At 39.7% G+C, this 20,566-nt stretch overlaps 1 long non-coding RNA gene across 1 annotated transcript in view; it reads right to left on the bottom strand.

Annotated features, from left to right (window-relative positions):
* The window catches only part of LOC140528456 (uncharacterized), a 34,485-nt gene extending 14,424 nt beyond the window's left edge, over window positions 1-20,061 (bottom strand). The window contains exons 1-2 of the long non-coding RNA XR_011975192.1: window positions 19,759-20,061; window positions 10,487-10,692 (exon numbers count right to left, since the gene is read on the bottom strand). This is a non-coding gene — a long non-coding RNA (uncharacterized lncRNA). The remainder of the gene's footprint in view (window positions 1-10,486; window positions 10,693-19,758) is intronic.
* Window positions 20,062-20,566: the final 505 nt, after the last annotated feature.

Genomic DNA, 20,566 nt, shown 5'->3' with positions numbered 1-20,566 from the left:
TGACTTGTCTAAGGTCACAAAGCTAGTAAATGACAGGAAGCTTGAAGTATATTTGTGATACATGTGTTACACATTTCTTTTTGGTTTGGGGCAGGGATGGGGAACTTGTGGCCTTGAGGCCACATATGGCCCTCTAGGTCCTCAAGTGCAGATCACATGTGGCCTCAAGGCTGCAGGTTCCCTACCCTTGGCTCTGGTCTTAAGATCTCATTAGAGCAAGAAAATTCCCTCCCTGAGGTGGTGGTCAAAAATTAAAACTCTATTGTGGAGGGGAAGGGAGAAGAGAAACTAAAAGCACAAAAGGTAGGAAAGAAGATGGAGGGAAAAACACAGATAGTAATAATAACTGTGAATGTGAATGGAATGAACTCTCCCATAAAGCGGAGACGGATAGCAGAATGAATTAAAAACCATAATCCAACAATATGATGTTTACAAGAAACACATTTGAAACAGGGGGATGCACACAGGGTAAAGGTAAAAGGTTGGAGCAATATTGTGCTTCATCTGATGTAAAAAAAGCAGGGGTAACAATCCTAATCTCAGACAAAGCAAAAGCAGAAATAGATCTAATCAAGAGAGATAAGGAAGGAAACTATATCCTGCTAAAAAGCACCATAGACAACGAAGCGATATCATTACTAAACATACATGCTTCAAGTGGCATAGTATCCAAATTCTTAGAGGAGAGGTTGGGGAGTTGCAGGAAGAAATAGACAACAAAACTTTAGTAGTGGGGGATCTCAACCTCCCCCTCTCTGAACTTGATAAATCTAACCTCAAAATAAACAAAAAAGAAGTTAAAGAGGTGAATAAAACTCTAGATAAGGTAGATATGATAGATCTCTGGAGAAAATTGAATGGGGATAGAAAGGAATATACCTTTTTCTCAGTGGTACATGGCACATATACAAAAATTGACCATGTACTAGGCCATAAAAACCTCACAATCCAGTGTAGAAAGGCAGAGATAGTCAATGCATCCTTCTCAGATCATAGCGCAATAAAAATTATATGTAATAAAAGGCTGTGGAAATATAGACCAAAAATTAATTGGAAACTAAATAATCTAATCCTAAAGAAAGTTAAACAACAAATCATAGAAACAATCAACAACTTCATTCAAGAGACTGACAATGAGACAACCTACCAAATCTTATGGGATACTGCAAAAGCAGTTCTTAGGGAAAGCTTTATATCTTTGAATGCCTACATGAATAAAACAGAGAAAGAGGAGATCAATGAATTGGGCATGCAGCTGAAAAAACTAGAAAAAGAGCAAATTTAAAATCCCCACATAAATATCAAATTAGAAATACTGGAAACCAAAAGAGAGACTAATAAAATTGAAATTAAGAAAACTATTGAACTAATAAATAAAACTAAGAGTTAGTTTTATGAAAAACCCAATAAAATTGATAAACCTTTGGTCAATATGATTAAGAAAAAGAAAGAAGAAAAACAAATCACCAGTATCAAAAAAAAAAATTCCCTCCCTACCCAGATTAACAGTTTATATGTTACTTAAACTCTTAAAGAGCTGCCTTGGCCCCTGAGGAGTCAAATGATTTGCCCATGGTCATACAATTATTATGCATCAAAAACAGGGCTTGATAGTGAAATGCAGGTTTTCCTGAATTCAAGACCAGAACTCTATCCATTACTCTATCCATCTTGCCATATGTGAACTTTTTAAAATTGTGATTATACTGGTATAAAGAATGACCAGTGAGTAACTGCTTCTACCAATAATTTCTTTTAAGCAAAGAAACCCATTTGTTGAAGTTGATAGCAAAACAGAAACCAGAGAAAGTATACGTAGGAGAATATGAACAAGAAATACAGAATGAAGAAATTCTCCCTTTGGGGAGATTTCATAACACAGCTCAAGAGAGAGTCCCAGATCTCACCCAAGGGGAAATTCCCCAAACTCTCTAGTGTAGCAATCTGGGGATAGAGACATAATGGAGATTTTACCAGCTCCTCTCATGTCATCTTCTTCCCACAGTCTTAGTATCTCTTCAGCAACCTGAGGTGGAGCTGGCATCATCCATTTTCTCTCTTGAAGCTGGAAGCCAGTAGTACCCAACCCAACTCTAGAGTCTCAAGAGACTCAAGAGATTAGAGGATGAAGAGACTGAAAAGAGTGAAGCTCTCCTCTTTCTTTCCCTCGCAACTCTGACTTGCCCCTCATACAGGTTAAGGGCATTGATCTCCACCAGTGAAGAGAGAATCACATTCCAATGGACTTTGAAATGTGAGTTACATTCCTCCCTTGGGCTGAAACTCTTTGTGGTCCCTTGTAAAGATCAGCTGGGGGATAATAAAATCTGTAATTTTACAATATAAACACAAGTACTAGGGTTTTAAAACAACAGGTATGATTTTCCTGGTAGATATTTCCTAGATAATCAACCTTTGGTACTGTTGAAACTAAATTAAACAATGAACACTAAGAATACATATAGTAGGTATGACACTATACAGAGTGTCGTCTGGGAGGGCAACATGCCTATGATGACAACGTACAGGATACAGCACATGCACATTCAGAGGCAACTCCTTTTCTGTCCAAATTTGCTACAGAGATCCCTAGTTATAGAGTCAGTCCATAGAGCAGCAACATACTGATAGCCCCCTGGCATGACTGCCAGCCCAGGTGTAGACACACAAGACAATAATGATCCCATTGGTCAGCCCATACTAACTAGTAGCTCAAGCACAGGAGATGAGAGAGCAGTCAGTGACAAGAGAATTAGGTCTATTAGAGCAGTCAATAGACTAAATTATGATGTTCCAAGTAAACTTGGAGATGCAGTCACACATGGACATACGTGACAATACTAGGGATTGCTTATGTGAAATGCACTGTGAACGTAACTGCAGAGGTTAGCTGATGGACATGTGAATTGCTGCACGTTTAAACAGGTTTATTTTTTTTAATTTTGCTGTTAAATGTTAAGCATTTGACTCTGCTTTGTGCTGTGCTCAAGCTATGTCAATGTCTGTTCATTGCTTTGCACATACACTGCTGCTTATAGTTAAGTTGTATTTTATATATTGGCCTATATATCATGTTTGAGTGATTATTTTCTACCAATAATGTTTTAAGAGAGTGACCTGGAACACTGAGAAGTCAGGTTACCTGCCCAGGGTCACATCTGTTCAGTCATTTCAGTCATGTCTGACTCCACGAAAACCCCATTTGGGATTTTCTTGGCAAAGATACTGAAGCAGTTTGTCATTTCCTTCTCCAGCTGATTTTACAGATAAGGAAACTGAGGTAAATAGGATTCTGTGACTTGCCCAGGGTCACACAACTGGGACGTGTCTGAGGCTGGATTTGAACTCAGGTCTTCCTCATTCCAGGCTCAGTGCACTGCACCATGTAGCTGCCCCAGAGTCACATAACTAGTACTTGTAAGATGCATATCTTATGCAGACTTGAGGTCTTGAACCCAGGTCTTCTTAGCTCTAAGGCCCCTTCTCTATCTACTGTTTATTGTATCTATAAAACAACTCATGTGAAATTCTTTTAAAAGTACTATGTCAAATTAATATGTGGTGTATCACAAAATTTTGATAGTTTGATTATTTGTACACAGCACAAAATAGGGCTCATTTTAGGTGCAGGGTTTTAAATGTAGGATGTAAGATCCTTAAATACTTGTGTATTTATACTTCCAATGGTTAGCATAGTACCTGGCACAAAGTAGACATCTAATAAATATTTGTTGGTTGACTAATAGACACTGCCTTTGGCATGTCACTCTGTATATTATTCCAAAAAATATTGAATGCTCCATTGTCCAAAAGTTTTCAAAACAGAATGGAAAAAAAACCCCCATATTCTGTCATAATGCAAATAATTAAGGAAGTTCCACAGATCAAGCAGATCTCTAATTGTGTTAGGCAGTAGATGCAATTTGCAGCATGGCAATGCAGATGACACATTGGACTTGGAACCTCAGGGACCTGATAGCTGTGTGACTTTGGGATCTCTCCAGCCTCAGTTTTCCCGTGTGTAAAATGAAGGAGTTGGACACCCATGGCTTCTAACATCTATTCTGTCTCTATGATATTCTGAATGTTTTGATCTATGAGTTCCTGATCTCTTCTACCTGACTCCTTTTACCACAAATAAAGTTTCTAAAACCAGCAATCCACTTTTAACTCGGGTGGCAATACGATGACTTTGGATTTTCCCTAGTGACCCAAGAAACTTACTTGTTCGTTGAATACCACAAAGAAGTCCTATGCATGCTTTTGCTGCCCAGGTTGCTCTCATCTCGTAGTTTGAGACCCTTTCCCATAAATGAAAGGACACAGAGAGGAAGACAGGAAATAGCAGCTACATCGGTGGTGCGCACAAGCCAAGAATGATTTTTAGGGAGGAAGGGAAATGTCTGCCCTTCACTCTGGCAAAGCTCTGATCAGCCCACCTTGAGCTGGACCCACTAAGTAGCCTCTTCAAAGCAAACCACACAACACCGATGCTGTTTCAGTTAAAGACAAATTAAGAATTTAATACATAGGTTTGCTGTCAGGTCCTAAGGGTCAGAGGTCGATATAGTATATTGCAATAAGGCTATAGGTTACCCATGCCCCAATATTTTATCATAATAAACCAAATGGGGATGAAACACCCAGCAGTAGCCCATAAATCTATTAGCAGCGAACTGTCAATGTCCCATATACCAGGGTAATTTGTTAATTCAAAGCTGGGTCTCTTTTTTTTTTCGCTAGACCTTGTAAACTCCTTTCTGAAACATCAATAAGCCATCTGTTTTGACTTGTTAATCAAACGACTTTATTCAGTCCAAAGCAATTTTTTCCTAATAAAAACAGAGTATTTATCTCCATGGCTATAAAAGAGGATTGTTTTCAACTGTTCACTTATAGTTAAGAAGCACATTTAGTTTGGATTGATTTCCAATGCTTCGGTCATATCTTGTCACTTTCCATTTCTTACACACAGCATCTCAGTTTAGCTACTTAGCAGGAGAAAAACACAGCTAAATTCTGGGTGTGGTGTGGGCTAGGGCACAGATACCATAAAAGGGTAAGAAGTTTAAGAGAGAAGAGAGAGGGAAAAAAATCTAAGAGAAACTTAGATCAATATTTTTAGCACCTTGATCTCCTGTCAGTTTGGAGGTTTTGGTCTCATGCCCAATGGCAGCACCTCCATTGGTGCTGAACCAACACTGCAGAAATTCCAGATGTTTGCCTTTGAGTGAGGGATTCTCTGTTCTAAGTCATAGAGTAGGCAGTGTTTATGTACAGTAGAAACTTTTTATCCTCCATTATGATCCGTTGTGTCAATGTAAAATACAGTCTATCTCACTGAGACAAGATCCTAACATGTGACAACTTGCAAGACTATCACAGAAAAATGACCCCTTTTTCCTTAGCCAACCAAACTAGAGATAAAATGAGTCTTTTGGAGGTATCCGTGGGGATCCCCCTCAATGCTATGTGAATGAGCATCTTGAGGAATCGTCACGCTCCGTGCACCCTCTGTCCATGGAGCCTACTGCCAGCTGGCAAATGGAGCACAGCCTCTGACCTCTGACCTTGAATCAGCTCCTCTTGGACTGTTAGAAAAATGATGTCTGGAAAGAGGTCTGGGCATTTGAGTTATTACTTGATTCTGTCCTCTTAAAAAACAAAGAAGTCCTAGGTATCATTAATGACTCGAGGCCCCCCAATGCAACACAAAGCGTGGTACATTCTGGGAATTCCTGCTTCTCTGGGCACTGTTGTCTTCCCAATGCAGATGCTTGAACAAAGGGGGAAAATGTCTCACAAACAAAAAGCATAATTAAAACATCTCCAATTCCTCCCAGACTCCTTTGGGTTCTCTTGGTTCTGGCAACCTCTGAATTGCGGCAGTTCTGTTTAAGTGGGGCTGCAGACTGGCCATATCACAAAAAGGTCAGGGATCCCCAGGCAGTCCTATTTGACCCACACTTCTATGGATATAAAGCAGAAAAATCTATTTGGAATCCCAACCTGAATTTGTACTGAGTCTAAGAAAGGAAGAAAAAAAGTGAAGGAATGTGTGAAATCCAAGGTGGTAGCAGCAGCAGAGAGCTTCTCATGTTGCAGGCTTCTTCCACCATTTTCCTTCCATTGTTTTGGACATTATAACCATATGATTTTTCACTTGTCTTCTCCATATAAAGTGGGAACTGACTACATTAAAATCAGCTCCCCCTCAGGCATGGAATTTTGCTGAATTAAATATTAATTATTTTTGAGTGAATGCAACAATACTCATAGATAATGACTCCATTTCTTGAACCTCTGGCCCTCACGCCAGCATTATCTCTTCTTACCTAACATACAATGAGATTTGGGAAGCCTTACCAAAGGAATGATATACATGTCATGGACTATGGTAGTGAATTAATGCTACCTAGGTTGAGGTCATTAACATGGGGACAAATGTCCAGGAAATAACTGTGCCTTGTTCTAGGAATTCCTGTTAAAAAAAATCCTTCAGGCGTGAGTAATAGTAATTGGAGATAAGGGAACGACTGTGTATATGTGACAGAGAAAGACAGAGAGGGACAAAGAGACATGGAGCCCTAAGAAACTCAACCTATAAGAGAAAAAAGGTACCAGAGAGTTGAGGAGACAGAAACATTTTAGGTGATTTTCATAAGAAAAAACCTCAATTCCAGTCTCAACTATAGTGATGTCCATCTTCTTACAGGAGGTTCTATTTCTAGACACCAGGACCAAGATTCTCTAGGCCACAAGGGAGCAGTGAAAAACGGAATTATGGGCACAATTTGGAAAAATTTCAGAAGGCAACCTACATCTGTCTTGCACAAGGCAGGTAGGGAGCTGAAGGACTTGAATTGTTTCTCAAAGATGGCCTCAAATTCTCTGGTTGGCCATGTTGGTTGGCCTCTGCTACATTTAGGAGCATTATAGGAGACACTTGCAACCTCAGATACTCTCTGTTGCTGTTACTACCATGTAGACCTCCCTTTTCATTGTCTTTCTTAGACTCCATATTCAGGTTGGGAGCTCAAAGAGCTTTCTCCTCTTTATATCCACAGAAGTTTGGGTCAAACCTGACTGACTGAGGATCTCAGTCCTCTTTGATAGTTTCAGTTACAACAAGTTAACATATAGCCTTAAATCAAGCCCCAGATGAATTAACTTTGCTGGCTCTCTGCCTTTCCCCAATACATTTTCTATTTAGCCCTAACAAATAACATCTTTCTTTTTGACTATAAATTTCTTTTAGGCATTTTGTTCTTAATAAACATATGAGCATTTCTATGTACGATTTTTGAGGTCATAAATAGCATTGTTAAAGAGAGATCAGTTGCTATGTGGAGGGGGAAGGGAAGCTTTCTCCCTCAGAGTAAATCAGTGGCTCAGGAGTCAGTCACCATGAGACTTGCCTCCTTCTTCCCTTAGACCAGTGGCAAAGGTTGTCTGAGAGGAGACATCACGGCTGGCGAAGGGGCTGAAAATTAGTGAGGATGAGTGAGGAAAGGGGAAAGACAGAGACTGAGGAAAGGAAAAATGAAATAACTTTTTTTTTTTTGATAGGCCAAGTAGGAATTCACAAAAAAAAAAAAATGGAATATAACAGAAAGGGGCATTGTTGTAATTCATTCAATTCCTTTGGCAAAACCACCCTAGGAAATTGTGTTCATTTTTGAACACCTTGCTAAAAGGAAATTGGAGGAAACTCATAAGGGCATATTTACAGAGATTAAGGGGCTATGAGCGATTGATTTATGAGGAAAGATTAGTAGAATTCAACATGTATAGCTTGACTAAGCAAAGACTAAATGAGAATTGGCTGTTTATAAACATTTTAAACTTTCTGGAGAAATAGGAGATGTCTAACCTGGTACTAGAGACTGTATAACTAGGAGACCTAAATCAAGGAATGAAACTTTTTTAAAAAGGAAATTTAGGTTGATAATAAGGAAAATCTTGATGGAGAAAGTTGGATAGAATTATAAGACTAAAATAAATGACAAGATTCCCAGCTGGACTTATTTGTCAAACTTCCCCTCAGAAAGTCATTTTCCCTTCAAGGGCAGCTAGGTGGCACAGTGGAAGAGCACGAAGCCTAGAGAGAGGAAGACCTGAGTTCAAATCCTGAGCATGTCACTGAATCCTGTTTGCCTCAGTTTCCTCATCTGTAAAATAAGCTGGAGAAGGACAGGGTTAACTATTTCAGTATTTTTGCCAAGAAAACCCCAAAGAGTCAGACACAACTTTACCTTCTCCTTCATGTGTCTCTTCCCCCATTTGCATGTAAGCTGCTTGAGGGTAAGAACTGCCATATTTGCTTTGTTTGTATCTATAGTGCCTGGTATGTATGACATGAATGTTTGTGTTCATCCTTTGTTGCCATAGAAGACCATGCCATCAGAGAAATAATGACATGACTTGCACTTGACTTTGTTTTAAGTGAGGGAGGGCTGTGCAGGTCACCAGCCTCACTTCTCTTCCAGAGCCACCTGAATTCAGTGACCAGATATCCAAATCAGGATGACTGGAGAGGACCCGGGATGCACTGGGAGACCTTGGGCCCTTTAGGTCACGGTCTTTGCAGGTACTCATTTAGGGTGAGGCCAGGTCCATTCATTGAACAGGACTGTTTAAGAGGTAGCCTGGGCATGGCCCCTTTAATGTTGATCATAGGAGTTCCCCAAGGCCCTGTTCTAAGCCATTGTCTTTTTTCCCTCTATAGTTTATCACCTGATAATCTCATCTGCTCCCATAGGTTCAATTAGCATCCCTATGCAGATGATTCTTATCCTTTTTTTTTTACAGTCCTACTCTCTCCAGAGCTAAAGAGCCACATCATCAACTGCCTTTTGGGCATCTCACCCTAGTAAATACTATCATTATTTCTCTTCTGGACAATTACAAAAGTCTGCTTATTGGTTTCCTTGTCACAAGTATCTCTATAATATAATCCATCCTATAACTCATCTCCCAAAGTGATTTGGCAATGGATTAGATATGTGGAGAGTATGTAAGTAGGATGCCAAGAAAGATACTGAAATCGTAAGCCTCAGTATCTGGGAGGTACAAGTGTTAAGCACTCAACAAATGCTTCCTCTATACATCTCTGGTACCATTGATATTTAAAATTATTTGACAAAAAAAAAGAATCCAGATCTAATTATACTATTAAGTAACAATTGCTGATGAGCCAAGTGGGACTATACCAATTTGCCAATACTCAAAAAGACTGCAGAATTTTGAGCCGGAAGGGATAAGCTAATGCAACACCTGAAGCCCAGAGAGGTTAAGGGCCCCAAGATCATATGAACAAGTGGTAGTACTGGGATTTTAACAAAGGTTCTCTAACTCAGCTGAAGTCCCACCTTCTGCAAGAAGTCTTTTCTAATTCTTAAGCTTAGCACTTTTTCTCTGATACTACCTTCACTCTATCCTGTTTATACCTTATTTATACATGGTTGTTTCCTTGTTATCCCACCAGCACTTGACGCAGTCAACAAATAATTGTTAAGCACCTACTATATGCCAAGCACCATGGAAACACTAAGGACACAAAAAAAGGTAAAACCCAGTCCCTGCCTGTTAGAGTGTGAGTTCTTTGAGAGAAGGGATGATTTTCCGCCTTTCTTTGCATCCCCATCACTTAGCTCAGCATTGGGCATACAGTGGGTGCTTAACAAATATTATTTGAAAATAATGACAACTAGAATTTACATGGTGCTTTAAGGTTTACAAAGTGCTTTACAAATATTTCATTTTATACTCTTAATAATCTTGGGAGGAAGGTGATATTACTAGCTCCATTTTTGAAGGGAGAAAATGGAGGCTAGTAGAGATTAAATGACTTGCCTAAGGTGATACTAGTAAGTATCTAAGGCCACATTTGAACTCATGCCTTCTTGACTCCAAGTCCAACACACAATCCACTGTGCCAACTAGCTGCCTAATTGATCAGTGGTTTCATTGGCCCTCTTTCCACTGTCCTGCAGTTTTCCGCTCCATCATAATGGCTAGAGGCATTGCTCAGCTGAGATCATAGAGGCTGCTGACTCTACTGTTCCCTCCCTGTCCTGTACCTGCCATTGAAGTTTAACCAGGTTTAGCTCTACAGGAGCCTGAACTCTAATCAAGGGAATTCGGTTCCCCATTTTCACATACATGATCACATCTCCTCAGTTACCCCAGCTACTCTAGGGAAAATTCCATTTTTGACTCTAGTCTGGGTTTCCTCCAAGAGGAGAAAAGTTAAAAAAAAAGTACTCAATGTACAAACGTGAATCTGGTACTTGTTAGTTGATCTAGTCCTACTTGAAGAAAGCCATGGTTAGCATAGAAGAATCATAGCACATATTACATAATAATCAGAACAGAATTTTTAGCAACTCAATACTACTAGCACAGTCATCTAGGAGGCCAATATTCAAGCTTCATTAGGATATAATTAGCAAAACTGCTAATTAGTCACGTGACATTTTACCTGTATTGGCATTATCCAGTGAATCAGCCAGCCTTCTTCTTTCCTGAGACCTTCTCTCCAATTCCAACTACTCCTTTGGAGGTCATTTTTATTATTGCTTAATCACTTTCTTCCTTTGCTGTTCAGGTGCTTAGAAAGTTGAAGACCTCAGCTGTTGTCACGGGCTTCTAGTAATCTCTCAACTTTTTGATGCTCACGTGGTCATGCTAAAAGAAGGAAACAGAAAAGTGTTAAAGGCAGCTAAGGACCTAAATAAAAGCTGCATTGGTTGAGTCCAAGTTGAGTCCAAGGCCGTTATGCTAAGGTACAGAAAAGCCACCCTTCTCTCCTCCTCCTTAAAGTCACTTCTTGTCACTCGAGAAGCTGCTGCAAAACAAAAGGTTCTACATTCTGGAGAGCAATTTGGAATTATGCCCAAAGGGCTATTTGTGCACAGCCTTTGATCCAGCAATACCTTTACTAGGTTTGTATCCCAAAGAGATTTAAAAAACAAAAAGAAAAAGGATCTATTTGTATAAAAATATTTTAGCAGTCTTTTTGTAGTAGCAAAGAATTGGAAATTGAGGAGATACCCATCAGTTGGGGAATAACTGAACAAGTTGTGGAATATAATACTACCATGCCATAAGAGATGATGAGCAGGCTGATTTCAGAAATACGTGGAAAAGTTTATATGAACTGATGCAATGTGAAGCGAACAGAACCAGAAGATTATTGTATACAGTAACAGAAATATTGTATGATGATCTTAGGTATTCTCAGCAACACAATTGATGCAAGACAATTCCAAAGGACTCATGATGAAAAAGGCTATTCATTTCCAGAGAAAGCACTAATGGAGTCTGAATGCAGATCGAAGAATACTACTTTTCACTTTCTGTATTTTTTTCCTTTCTCCCCTTTGTGTATACGTCTTCTTTCACTACATGACTAATATGGTAATATGTTTTGCATGATTGAACATGTAAAACCTATATCAAATTGCTTACTGTATCAGGAATGGGAAAGGTGAGGGAGGGAGAAATTTTGGAACTCAAAATTTTTTTTAAATGAATTTTAAAATTGTTTGTACATGTAATTGGGGAAAAAATAAAATACTATTTAAAAAGAAAGATTGGGACAGAACCTGATTCTTCTTTTAAAACTTCTCATGGGTCCTCAGTTCTTCTAGTTCATCAGCCAATCAGAGGACTTTCAGAAGAGGAAGAAAGAGAGGAAAGGAAGGAAGAAGAAGGAATGGAAAGGAGAGGGGGAAAAGAGGAAGAAAGGGAAGTGAGAAAGCAAGAAAGGCAGGCAGGAAGGAAAGGAGACATAAAATGTCTTGACATACTTCAGGGGAAAAGGACCTCTCATTTAATGAACCAGAACTCCCTCACCCCCAGCCACCTCCACTTATTTATCATGTAGTCACCAGGAATGGTAACTGAACATGGCACAAAGAAGGGCACTTCATTTTGATTTTTAATCTGATTCTACTTATTAGATGATATCTTCTTAAAACTTTGCTCTTTCTATTTGTTATTTCATGTGTCCTTGACCCAAAAGATTTGTACGGTATTTAAGAGAAGAAAACATAAAACGATGTAAATCTTATCTGTGTCCTTTTAAAGTGGTAGAGGTACCTGTTAATTTAGTAAAGAAACATTTGCTTTTATATAATATATATGTACACATATACATATATAATTATGCATGTTTGGACAGCAGTTAGATTTTCTTTACAGGTTTAATAATTATATTGGGAAGATATTAATTTTCCTTTTATAAGGGTGGAGTTGAAACTATCCCACCCCATGTTAGTCTGATACCTTGACGATGGGAGAGCACTTTTCAATGAATCATTCAAAGACCTTGGACTGCGTGAAAAGTCTTTGAAAGCCATCTATTTGCTGAAGTGAAATGACTTCAGACAAGGGATCTATTTGAATTGTTCTTTGGGTTTCACTCTACACTCTTAGTCCCCTGTAAAAGTGCTGAGTTAACTGGAATGAAGTGTTGAGAAGAAATAGGAAGATGGGAAGGAGAGGTCTTGGTTTTGACCAGGTCTCTTGTCCCTTATCCCTTTGACCAGAAAAGAACTTTCTAGTTGCAAAAGGTCTGCAGGATATTGGACTTCATGTCTCTCCATTGCTATGTTCCCAGATGAGCTAGTGACAGTGACTACATCACTAGAAATCAAAGAAACTTTGGACTTTAAGCTTGATGGGTATTCGGGCAAAGAGACTACACCGTGCCTCACTCTCTGATAAAGAGACTTCTCGAAACCTGGAGTTGTATTACCCCTTGGTTAAATACATGTTCAGTTCAAGCTTGTACTCACTTTCGCCTGGACTGTATATACTTGGGAGAAAGTATATCATGGACTGTTCTTTTTGTTTGTTTTTTGTGGGTTTTGGGGGGAGACAATTAGAGTTAAGTGACTTGCTCAAGGTCATGCAGGTAGTAAGTGTCTGAGGTTGGATTTGAACTCAGATCCTCCTGATTCTAGGCTCTATCTGGTGCTCTTTCCGCTGTGCCACCTAGCTGCCCCTGTGTCACAGAGTTTTGAGATGTTTCATACTGATTGTTTTTGTACCATCTTAGTAAACAATTCTTTCTAAAAGCTACCAAAGGCTGGTTGACTGAACTGTTTCTTAGCTGCTGCTGCTGCTGCTAGAGTTTATACAGTGCTTTAAAGTGCACTTTGCAAAATATTTTATAAATATCTCATTTAAGCCTCACACAACTCTGGAAGGCAGTTACTATTATTACCCTACACATGAAGAAACTGAGACAATGAAAAGTTAAGGAACTTGCCCAGGGTCAACCAGCTAGTATGTGGGAGACTGGATTTGAACTCAGGTCTTCCTGACTCCAATCCAGTACTGTCTCTGCTGACACCTAGAAGCAACTGAAAATCTTGGGGATTAATTTTAGGAGAGAACCATATCGCTGAATCACTACTGACCCCTAGAGAGTACCCTTATAACCTTGAGGGAGAGATGTAGCTGATGACTCAGTAGAAGTGGAAGTTGGAATAAGGATAGCCCAGAGCTGGGAATGTGTGGGTAACCATTTAACAACCAGGTCTCCAGGAGGGAAAACTGCATACTTGACACACTTTTTCAACTTAATCTGCATTATTAATATTTTCCCCATTGCTTTCTTAAGTCTAGACAATCAACAAAACGATACATCAAGTCTTGATTTGTAGCTTACTAAATTCTAAGGCATAAAAGCTCACACTGCACATTTAAGAATTGGCTCTCTTGAGCTGGTACAAGCTGGCTGCAGTGCACCATCTCAGAGCTTACATAGGCACTTTGAAGAGTTTCCTGGAGGACGGAAATAACTCAATTATGAATATTCATATGTGGTAGTACTTACTTTGTAATCTAAAATTTCAATATTCACTGTGTTTAAGACTATAGGAGACGAACAGATGTCCAAAATGAGTTATTACAATTATGGAGATTCCTCAAATTTCAACAGCACTCACTTAAAAAAAAAGAAATTATTAAAAATATATTCATACAGGCTCAGTTTCCTACTGGTTTAATTACACAGATTGATGATTCCTGAGGACTGATGAGGCATACTACCTAGTTCTTCACAAGAGAGGTGATGACTCAGGGAGCAGAACAAGACATACATTTTCAGGCTTGACCAATGTTGGAAATTATTTTGTTTGATTACACACATCTGTTATTAGATTTGTTTGCTTGTTTGTTTGTTTTTCAATAGGGGAGTGAAGGTGAGAGGGAAAGAGGGAAAGGATGTGGTTAAAAGAAGAAAGGAAGGAAGGATGAAAGAAAGGAAGGAAGAGAGAAAAGTAGAAAAGGAAAGGAAGGATGAAAGAAAGAGAAAAGGAGGATGGAAGGAAAAAAGAAAGAAAGAAGGAAGGAATGAAGGAAGGAAGGAAGAAAGAAAGAAAGAGAAAGAAAGAAAGGAAGAAAGAAAAAAGAAAGAAAGGAAGGAAGGAAGGAAGGAAGGAAGGAAGGAAGGAAGGAAGGAAGAAAGAAAGAAAGAAAGAAAGAAAGAAAGAAAGCAAGAAAGAAAGAAAGAAAGAAAGAAAGAAAGAAAGAAAGAAAGAAAGAAAGAAAGAAAGAAAGAAAGAAAGAAAAAGAAAGAAAGAAGGAAAGAAAGAAAGAAAAAGAAAGAAAGAAGGAAAGAAAGAAAGAAAGAGGAAAGGAAGGAAGGGAGGGAGGGAGAAAGAAAAAGATGGTCATTGAAGCATTTTTGAAAAGATACTTATAGAAGACAGGCCATAAGGAATCACTGACATGCAAGACAGCCTTGAAAGTTACAGGTTGAATTTATGAACATAGTTAAAAGGAAAAGCAAAGAATATACAGGAGATTTGTAGTTTCACAGATATCCTCCCTCTTTCTCTGTTTCCATTTTGTACTAGGGAATGCTCATTTCATTTGGGGTTTAAATTAAGAATTTTTAAAAATTTAAATGTATTCCAAATGAATTCCGTGGGTTATAATTTAGGCCTGACTGGTGCTTTGCCTTGGCCGGTCCTCTGAGAGTCACTGAAGGATCGCTCTGGGAGAGTTTAAGTGCGGAACAAAGAGAAGACTGACGAGGACAAGTGGAAACCTAAGGTTAATAGGCAATAAGCCAAATCCAACTATTGTTAAAGCTACTCCTCAGGTGTTAAATGGTGACCGACAGGGAACAGAATGCCACAAGCCAAACGGTTCTCAACTTACAGATTTCCCAAAGCCACTCTGATTCAGATCAGTGCTGGTTCAGCTGGGTGGGGGTGGGGAGTCCCAGGGGAGGCAGTGTGTTCCCATTAGCTGTAGCTCTTGAGCATGTTGAAAACCAATCATGTCCCAAGGATGCCCCTGAGAGGTTAGGGGGTTTCTAGTTGCTACCACCAGCTGGGTCAAGGCATTTATCAAGGCCAGGGTCTTAGACCAATTCAAGCTGCTGAACCCACCCAAAACCATTCCTATTCCTTAGAATTCACTTCATTTCCTAGGTAATGTTTGGGAGCTGCACTGAATTTCTGGGGCCACTGTCAGTGGGGGAAAAGCTCGACCTGGGAACCCTGGGATGGACCGATAAAAATCTGACTGCAAAAGGTTAAGAAACAGCTCTCAGCACAGTAAGTGCTTGTTGACTGACTGACAAGTGGTTATTTAGTGAGTGAAAGACCATTCTCTACTTAGGCAAAATACCCACTCTTTGGAAACTCAGTCTCTCTATAATTTTCACCTAGATCTGCCTTCTGGGGCCAAGCCAAAACAAAAACAAAAACACAAAACAAAAACTCAAATCCCTCCTTTCCATGATAACCCCCCTTCAGCACTTGAAGTTTCTGTAATCTCACTTAGAAAATCAACTATTTGTCTTGCATAGAAGCAATACCATATGAATTCCTTAAACTAATAATTAGCCTGATTTTCCAGAGTCACAACTTGTATAGAATTGGTATTACATGGTACAAAACTTGCCTAGGAGCTCCGACTGTCCACATCCAGAGGCAAGACTTCTGTTCCGGTGGGAACAGATTTGAACACACTACAGTCAGCCCTTGGCTAATTCTGTGCTAAGTGATATCCATGCTTTCCAATCACCAAAGCGTAAAATTGTGTTGTAGAAAGAAGAAACGTTTGGTATAAAGTTTAGCTTGAACAAGTATTTAGATGGAATGAATCTACTCTGCCTACAGAAATATCTATTTTATTTGGTGTTTGTTAGGTTCTGAAGAAAAATAAAATTTAAAAATAGATCAAATGACTCTCTGGTCAGTCAGCTAGCACTGATGAAGTGCCTACTACATATAAGCACTGTGCTAAGCACTGATCAGCACAGAAGAAACATTTTGTCTGAAGCTTAGATTTTTAAAATCTTATAATTTTGTTTCTACAACACTGTATGTTCCATGAATGCAGGGTTTGTATTCCAATTAAACTTAATATATTAGGTAGTTAGGTGGTACCACAATGGATCTGGAGTCAGGAAGACCCGAGTTCAAATCCATCCTTAGACACTTACAACGTTGGGCAAGTCAATTTACTGTTTGTCTTAGTTTCCCCATCTATAAATTGGGGCAGTAATAGCACCAGGGTTGCTGGATCAAATGAAATATCTGTAAAGTACTCTGAAAATTTTAAAGTGTGATATAAAGCCTAGTTATTATGTATTCTAGCATTGGGTGCCAAGCTCTGAACACAGTAAGCTTTTCAAGAAATTTTTTTTAATGAAAGAAAGGGAAAGAAGGAAGAAAGGTAAGAAGGAAGGAATGAACGAACGAATGAAAGGAAAGAAGGAAGGGAGGAAGAGAGGGAAAGAAGAGAGAACACTTGGCTGAATGAATCAGAAACTCTGAGTTCCTTCTGCTATGTTAGATGCATTCCCAAACCAGATTTTATTATCAAGTATGATTGATAAATATTTCTGATAGATCAGCATTGAATTTAAACCTCAGGAAACTTAAAGACTATGGATATGATAAATAGATCATTTTATTATTATATTGAATAATGTGATAAGAAGCAACTTGGCCATACTCAGAATCAAGTCCTACTATTGGTTGTGTGACCCTGGACAAGTCCCTTGACCTCCCTGTGCCCCCAGACATTTCTCTAAGACTCTTTCTGCATTGATGGAGGGGATTTTCTCACTGGGAATTAACTACACTAAATGAAATCACAGGTCTGGTCCCTAAAGAAATAAATGTGACAGATGATCCATAATAAGAGAAGACTAGGTTGATGGTATCCAGTGACCTAAAGGGTTAATGCATGAATTATTTGACTCCCATATTTGATCTTCCTGGAGATGGATAAATTCTATCTGGTGAAATCAAGGTGGTTAAAGCTCATCAATTGCAGCCTCTTCTGTCAGTCTATTCATCTGTCTGTGCAGCCATATCAAGCATTCCCATCCCCATTCCAGGCCAAAGGCCTCTCAGGCCTGGGACTGACCATCCCTTTATACCAGCTGTTTAAGGTCTCTTCAGGGCATAAATCTCTTCAGTGTCGCTAATCCATTTAACGGCCTTTATAAAGAAGGCATGTGACTGGTCGACTGATTAACAGGCCATTTTCCACTAAGAAAGAAATGTAACCGTCTCAAAATGAAACCCAGCAGAGCTGGGAAAGAGCTGGTTTGGTAACCTCTGCTGATTAGAACTGAATTATTTTGTAAAGATTGTCTACCGTTAGTTTTATGCCTTCACAACAAGTCGCTCAGGAGACTCCACCTCATTTTAAATTAATTGCCTGCTTTGAGATATAACTAAAAGTCACAGGATCGGGATGCAGTGTAGTAAGGGAACAGGCTGTTTTCTTTTTCATAGATTTTCTGTTAGCCCATCTCTTAGGAGTTGGCCACGATTAGCTTATGTAGGACTTTTTACACCCTTACCTGGGGGTCTCTGCTGGCCTTCAGACTACTCTTGGGGCAGCTCAGCATTCTGGGTCTGCTGCCCTTGGCAGAAAGGTTTCTGTTCCTCCAAATTAAAGCGGAGCGGCTAGTCCTAGCCGATTAGATCAGGGGTTCTTAACTTGGGGAGTCTATAAACTTGTTTTTGCATTATTAAAAAAATTTAATTCACCACAATTGGTTTTTCTTATAATTCTATATATTTTATTTTGTACATTTAAGAATATTATTCTGAAAAGTGGTCCATTGGCTTCACCAGACTGCCAAAGGGACCCTCAGCACACATACACACACACACACACACACACACACACACACACACACACACACACACACACACATTACATACACACACGGTTAAGAATCCCTGTGTTAGAGAAACCGATTCTTAAATCTGCTGCAGTGTTTTAGAAAATTTTCTGAAATGGATTCCTGCTAATGTGGTGGTGTTTCCCACCAGACTGGTATTGGTGACTTGAGAGTGGGAGGTAAGGAAACAGATAGGTGACATGATATTAGAGGTAAGCCTTTTTGCACATCAGGCAATATTTTGGTAAAATAGCAATCCTGGTCTCAGTCTTTTTTTAATTTGCAAATTAAAATTCAGTGCTCCTAGGGCCTCAGTCTTCCCATCTCCAAAATGGGATTCTGTGTTCCCTCCCCACCTCTAGCTCAGCAGGGCTCTTGGGATTAGTACCCCAATCATGGGATCTTATGTGGGTACCCTTCCACATCCAATCAAATTTTTTCAATCTGTGTAACTCTTGTCCACAGTTGAAGAGTTGAAGAGATCTAGGAAAGGCCTTTCTAAAAAATCTGAGCTTGATTTACAAACTATTCCACTTTGAACAGATCTTTAGAGCATCTCTAGGCTGTTGCCTTTCTGAGATCCACTTAAAAGGGTAGCACCTTCTCAAATCACCATGACAAAGGATTGCCTTCACAAAGCCAAGTTGACTCCGGAGGAAGAATGTACAACATTTGCTTCTCTCCAAAAGAGAAACTCAAAGCTGGGGGAGGGAAAGGAACATGTGTGTTTTTTGCTTCAGAGGCCAACCTCCTCTATGTCCATTTATCCATTAAGCACGCCTGGGAATTACTTTGGGGCATAAGGCTATGACCCCAGGCCTCTCTCAGGATTCAGATTTTTTTTTCAAGGACTCCACCTTATTGGCTGGCAAAGGGCTTTTCATTCTCCCTCTTTTCTAAAACCAGAAACAATCCACAGGTTCATTCATAGCTAAGGCCCCCATGTTTCCTAAAAGGGAAGTCTCTCTTAGGTGGCGCTCTGACCACAGCTCTCGGAGGCCTGGCTTGTCCAGGGAATGAGGAGCAGCCCTTTTGAATCAAAACACATTGCTAATTTCCATTCCCATCTCCTCTCCCAAGAATTCTCATCTCCTTTGCCAGCAAATCATAACCCCCTCCTCCCCATCCCTGTCCAGCGCACCCTGTGGGGGGGAGGGGGCAGAGAAGACAAAGTCATTTATATAATGTGTCTCCCTGCTGAGCCCCTAATGGCCGAAGCTTTTGTTCTCCATTCAGTGGCTGCCTGTGATGGGCAGGAAGCCGCAGTCTCCCTTTGTTCCATGGCCTTATTCAGCAATTCAGATCCATCATAAGAATCAAATATGCATGTTGCAATCGCCTTGCGTACAACAGCTTCAATTTTCGCCTTTCTTTAATTTGAACTCCACAGGGGAAGAAAGCAGAGCGAAGGGAGAAAGGGAGAAAGGGGGTAGCAAGAGAAAAGCATTGTGTTTTTGCTCAGCAGACTGTGAAAATAGGCAGTAATGAAAAAAATATATATATTTAATCTCATAGACACATCAGATTTTTTTTAATGCCCCAGGAAACACCCTTCAGAGAAAGCCACCAAACCAACTCACCTCTGGCTAGCTGGGGCTTCACCGCTGGACAGGAAATCTTGGGGAGCTAGAGGAGAGAAGAGGGCCAGGGATGGTGAATTCAAGTGCACCCATCCTCTTGAGTACAAGAGCGTTACAAAAGGGTAAGCAGAAAAGAAGCCCTCTTGGGTTGGAGGAGTCAGGCTTTGGGAATGGGAGGTTAATGTCTGCCCTCTGTGAGTACTCCTAATTATGACCCAACTGAAGTGTTTTCTGCTCAGTTGTCACTCATGAGCCCCCTTTGCCAAAGAAATGATTCAGGGTAAGGAAGAGTTCAGGAGGGGAGAGAATACTCCATTTAAAGACATAATTCCTCTCCAAATAAAAATGAGCATCATTGACAGTCAGGGGTGTTTTGTCCACTTACTGATTGTATGCTATATTTTAAATTTTCCCAGAACTTCAAAAGATATGTTTCCTGGGATTCAAACAAATTTGCATCAGCAGCTTTGATATTGATTACCCAGAGAAATACAGAAACCCTTTTCCAACTCCATTATTGGAGGGTACAATGGCTTTACGGAGGGGTTTGTGCCCTAATATAAACAATATGGCCAATATTCATTTGATTTATTAAAAAAAAAAGATCTGAAGAGCTGTACTTCTTTCTGTCTGGTTTCACTTATTAATATGGATTTTGAAGGTTCAAGCCAAAGTTGGAGCAAACCAGCCTGAAGACCCTTTGCCTGAGTTTATAAATGGAGGTCTTCCAGGCTAATTCCAGAGAGAGTTGCTGTAGACAACATTAGACAGATGCTAAACATAATGCAGAAGGGATGTGAACTGAGTG

Source organism: Notamacropus eugenii, chromosome 1, assembly GCF_028372415.1.
Source record: "Notamacropus eugenii isolate mMacEug1 chromosome 1, mMacEug1.pri_v2, whole genome shotgun sequence".
In the NCBI taxonomy this organism is placed as follows: domain Eukaryota; kingdom Metazoa; phylum Chordata; class Mammalia; order Diprotodontia; family Macropodidae; genus Notamacropus; species Notamacropus eugenii.
Note: the sequence above shows the minus strand (reverse complement) of the source record. Positions and strands in the feature narration are given on the sequence as shown.